The sequence below is a fragment of the Coccinella septempunctata genome, chromosome 9, assembly GCF_907165205.1.
Source record: "Coccinella septempunctata chromosome 9, icCocSept1.1, whole genome shotgun sequence".
Taxonomy (NCBI): domain Eukaryota; kingdom Metazoa; phylum Arthropoda; class Insecta; order Coleoptera; family Coccinellidae; genus Coccinella; species Coccinella septempunctata.
The window spans coordinates 2245768-2251767 of record NC_058197.1 but is presented as its reverse complement, the minus strand read 5'-3'; positions in this window follow the sequence as shown (position 1 = coordinate 2251767).

Here is a 6000-nt window from a genome sequence, read left to right as displayed (position 1 = left end):
AAACATTTGTAAGGCCTCACTATCTCCAAAATTTAAGACGAAAATCGAAAATTATATTCACGCCCAGTACGAAAAGAAGATACTAAAAAAAAAAAATAACCAATGCAAGTGACATTCAGTAAAGTGAAAATAAAATATCGCCAAAATAATGTCGAAATTAGACATAGTCAAACTTATGCAAGTTTTTGGCCGTCCAACTTCATTTGCTGTTTAGATTAGATATTTTATGATTTCTATGCTGATCCGGCTATCGAAAATATTCAAAATGATTTTGAAAAGGCCGTTCTATAGAAAAAAGTTTTATTTTGAGATGCTGGGGTTCGAACATAAATCGATAATTAATTGCAATATTTCCGAAAAATGCATCAACAATCAAATATCTTATTTCAAAATACTTCAAAGTTCATGCTATACAATTTCTTGTTTTCGCAGGTAGTAATTATGACCAAATCGGTCCGTTGCGGGCGGAAACGTTGAGGGATGGTTTATTGTATTGGTTATACTGTACCTGTGTTATTCTGTACCTGTCACCTAGTCAAAGTAACAAATATTTTACTGTATACTTCAATACGTCAATGGTTTTGAATAGGGTTTTTTTTGCTTATCAAGTAGTCCGTAGATCAGTTATGGCACTTTTTTGGTTTCCATGATATTGTTCTGGTTTTTTTTACAGATAAATCCCCTTTGTATTTGTCAAGAGAAATGAGATTTCGATAATTAAGTATGAACGTTGACTTCTATTCTATCTGTCTATTATATTCGTCAATGTAAACTGTTCTTTGTTTCAGGCTCAGGTAATTTCTTTGAAATTAATTCATTTTAATGAAACATCCTCTACACATCCATATAGCTCATGGAAAACTTCGAAAAACCGAATAAAAAAGTTACTTTGTTGTTGGTTTTCATATATCTGTGTTGATTTCGTTTATTTATCGCTCTTATTCAAAGGCTCACCTATTTGATATCCTCCTACTTAATTTTTACTGATAATTAGTATATCTGGTCATATTTTGAAGTTTTAATTTTTTTTATACCGTACTTGGAACGGGACCTTACGTTGTCTTTTGAGTACACCTTACAATTTTTAATTTTTTTTTCAAACCTAATGTTTCATTTAGAATACACTCTATATCATAAATGATTCATTATATCAGACTTGCACTCTGAATTCATACATAACCTATTGCTTGATTGCAGGTCAAGAAGCGTTCAGTGGATTGTTTTTGCATAGTACTTGAAACAGTACTAACTGTTAACTTTTATGATCCCCTATCAATTTTTATTTGTTTTCAAAATTAATGTTTCATTAAGAATATGCTGTAAATTCAAATATCAGACTTGCACTCCAATATTATGAATTTTCTATTTCTTGATCGCAGGTCAAGGAGCGTTCAGTCTTTTACGCATAGTACTTAAAACAGTACTGTTGTCTTTTCTCTACATCTAACAATTTTCAATTTTTTTCGAAGTTAATATTTCATTTTGAATATAGAGCGCGGGCTGGAGTTACAAATCCTACAAAAGTTTTCATTTTATAGGTTTCTCCTTCTTCCTAAAAATCTCAATGTAGTCATTCACATTGAAAAGTTTGATATTAGGATCTTCTTTTCTTCTAATAGATGTCATATTCAAAATCTCCTTCAGAATGAAAGACCTCGTCAAGCGTTTTCTCAGATTTCCGTTCGACACATACTGCTTTTTTTCTCCAACATCGGAATTTATTTTCTTCAAGACTTTTTGGCTATGTTCATCTTGATTACCTTCTCTTCTTGCAGCGTGAGTGTCGGATTTTTTCTGCGGAACTTTTCCTCTTTTTCGTTCTCCTACACGTGACTTCAGAAAATTCCTGATTTGAACTGTTCTCCTCAAGTCAATTTGTTTAGACTTCAATTTTTCCAATCCCATTCTCAAGATCTTCTTTCTGTCCATCTCGTCTTCCACAATGAAAAAAATATTTAAGTATGAAACGATAAAATTCGATAGTATCAAAGTTAAAAAATGTAAACCACAACACATCGTATCAAGATGTCGCCGAGTACAGACGTGTGTGGTAAATGCTCCGAGAATTTCATTGTTTCGAGCAAAAATATTAAGTGCTTCTTCTGTGAAAATAAGTTTCACCTAAATTGTGTGGCCATTAAAGATAACTGGCAAAGAATTTTTACCGAAAATCCCAATATTTTCTGGGCTTGTGATCCCTGTAGAGGAAAACTAATGGCAAATAAGAAAATTGATTGCGATCATAATGTTATCTCAGCAGAGAATGTATTGCTACGCCAATTAGTCGAAGAGAAAGACTCAAAAAATTCTATCCTGGAGGAAAATATAAGTTTACTCAAGGAGAAAATTGATAATTTGAATAAATATCCCCGAATTGAGAATACTCAACAAAAAACACATCAGATAAGAAGTGAAAAGATAAGCAGTGGATCAAATATTATAACATACGCTAATATAGTAAACAAAGACAAGGACACTTCAAATGTGGCAAGTAAACAGGCCGATACCATACATAACCTCAAAAGAAATAACAACAAACAACCTGTTTTTCGAGCTGAGCAAGTAAAATCAGCAATAATGGAAGCGAAGTCAGTTATAGGAATGAAAGAAAATGACAATGTTCAAGAAGACAATCGAGATGATGGATGGAATTTCGTCAAACGCAGGACTAATCGTCGATTCGTAATAGGACAGAACAACCAGGCAGGAAACATTCAAACGGTTCCCAAATATGTTTCCCTACATGTAACCAGGCTTCACCCCGAGACAAAACCCAGCGATTTATTGGAAATTTTGAATGAGAAATTTCCAGATGCCAGTTGTGAGATACACCAATCTAGACATCCAGATGAATATGTATCGATGAGAGTAAATATTCGCCGAGAAAATCTCAGGGAAGCATGGAATAAAAACGTGTGGCCTGCAGGTTCTTTAGTTTCGAAGTTTTTTTTCAAAAAAGGGAGCCTAACGCAGAAGATAGACCCCCAACAACAATAAAATACATCAATAAGTATAATTCCAGACAAGTGATAAGTATAATTCATCAGAATTTACGGTCACTAGGAAATAGCGTCAACAAATTGGAAAAACTTCTATCTGACAATCCAGATTGCCTTATACTCTGCTTAACCGAACATTGGAAATCTCAAGATCAAATCAATAAAATGGGCCTGAAAAACTTCAAATTGGTTGAAAGTGTGTGCCGTGAAGAAGGTAAACACGGAGGTTCCGCGATTTATATCAGTAATCAGTGCACAGCAAGAAAATATCGAAACATAAGTGATCTCTCAGTGACGGGAGAATTTGAGTGCAGTGCTGTGGAATGTGTCATTCACAAGTTGAAATTCGTGGTTCTCTCAGTGTATAGACCACCTAAAGGAAAGATTGATACATTTTTCGAGATCATGGAGAAAATTCTAGTTGAGAAGATCGATTCTAATAGCACCATCTTCATTGCAGGTGACTTCAACATTGAATTGAAGGATGAGAATGTTGTTAAAAATAGGTTTTTCTCATTTCTTAACAATTTTTGTATAAAGGTACTTATTGATGAGTACACTAGAATAACTGATCATTCTAAGAGCTGTTTAGATAATATCTGTACAAATTCCTCGAACATTACATCAGCAGAGGTTATGGAATATCATATATCTGACCACAAAGCTCAAAAAGTTAGTTTTCATATAATTAAAAATGTTGCTAATGAACTTATTCGAAAAAGGTTCTTCAACGAGAATAATAAATCTGCATTTATTAGTAAGCTAAAAGAACAAACTTGGGATAATGTTTATTGCATAGAAAGGTCCGATGTAAATGATCAATGGCACACGTTCATGCGTGAGTTTTTGAATTTATTCGATGAATGTTTTCCAATTAAACAAGTGTATAAAAATAAAAAATATCAAATTACAAAGAAAAATCCCACCCTACAGAAAATTAAACAACAGTTAGACAACTTAAAGTTATTATCTGAATTTGACGTTTCATTCCAATCACAATACAATAAATTGAAAAAAGATTATGATATTATGTTGAACTCAGAGAAAAGTAAATTATATGAGGACAGAATCAAAAGATCTGATTGCAAAATAAAATCCATGTGGACTATATGTCGTGAAATAACAGGAAAGAATTTAACTCAAGAAAATATTGTTTGTGAAGATCCTTTAAAGTTATCGAATGACTTTAATGAACATTTGATAAGAGTTATAAAAAATATCCATATGAGTCAAAAATCTATTCCCTTTGTGAATAATATCAGAGAAAATGACAAATCTATGTTCCTCAAACCTGTGAGCATTGATGAATTGATTGAATTATCTAACCAGCTGAAAAACAAACACTGTAGTGGGTACGATGACATACCGGTAAGTCTTGTAAAATTGTCAATCAGTTCACTTGCCGCTGTACTCTCCCATATAATAAATAACTCAATAAAATATTCAATTTTTCCAACGCAACTAAAGCATGCTTTGATCAAACCAATATTCAAGAAGGGTAACTTAAATGACCTCAACAACTATAGACCTATTTGTCTTTTACCAGCGTTCTCAAGAATTTTTGAATTAGTCATGAGTTCTAGAATACTCAGTTTCATGAATCAAGACAACCTTTTTTCTGAATTTCAACATGGATACTTGAGAGGCAGATCAACCAATACAGCAATATATCAGTTCATCAATGTAATTTTAAACAACTTGGAGAATAAAAACATGTCACTTGGTCTTTTTATAGATCTGAGTAAAGCATATGACTGTGTAGATCATGATATACTTTTGTTCAAACTTGAAAAGTATGGTATAAGAGGTAATGCTAATGCTTGGATTCGATCATTTCTTTCGGGAAGACAGCAACAGGTTATTGTTGAGAATAATGTAAAATCTGATATATGTAACAGTGATGTAGGTATTGGACAAGGAACCATAGTGGGGCCATTACTTTTTATAATATATATAAATGACCTTTTAAATGATGATTCAATCACAAATTTTGTTGATGACACCAATATATTGATTTCTGGACCCAATTTATCGGATATTATTGAAAAAACAGAAAGTTGCTTTGTGAACACCAACAATTGGTTTACCATGAATAAGCTAACAATAAATGAATCAAAAACTAGTTTAATACTTTTTCGTACTAAGCAATGTCAAATATCTGCACCAAGCAACATTAATCTCGGAAATAACAACATAAAACCTGTCACAAGCACTAAATTCTTGGGTGTTACAATAGATGAATTTCTTAATTGGGACACACACATTGAAAAGGTCAGTTTGAAATTATCTAGCATTGGTTATGGAATCAGGGTCGTAGCTCAATACATGAATGTTAATACATTAAAAATTTTATACCATGCTAATTTTGAATCTGTTCTCAGATTTGGTATTATTTTTTGGGGTAGCAATGCAAGTGTGGAATCAGTATTTGTTGTGCAAAAAAGAGTAATGAGAACCATGTGCAAAATGAAGTTTAGGGACTCTTGTAGAGGCAAATTCAAGCTTTTGAATATAATGACTGTATATGCCTTGTACATTTATGAATGTCTTTTGTTTGTATTCAAGAATAGAGATAAGTTCCAAAACGATGTCAATCATAGCTATTCCACGAGAAACAGAGATCTTTTCTATCCATATCATAGGTTAACTATGAGTGAAAAGGGACCATACTATATGTGTATCCGAGTTTTTAATAAATTGCCGCATCAGATTAAGTGTGTAGATGGTGTATTTAAGTTTAAGAATTTAATTAAGAGAATTTTGATAGAACTGGAACCTTATAGTCTAGAAGATTATTTTGGTTCTGACAATTTGTACTAAATTGTAAGTACTGATTTTTGACGTCATTTCATCTTTTATGTAATGTTTTATATAAAACTTGAAATAAAGAAGATTTATCTATCTATCTATCTATCAATATTTGCAGCACGAAGCACATTCACAACTGAATACTTTGTACATCTACTCCGCTGTTATATAGCCCCTCTACCATCCCTCCCTA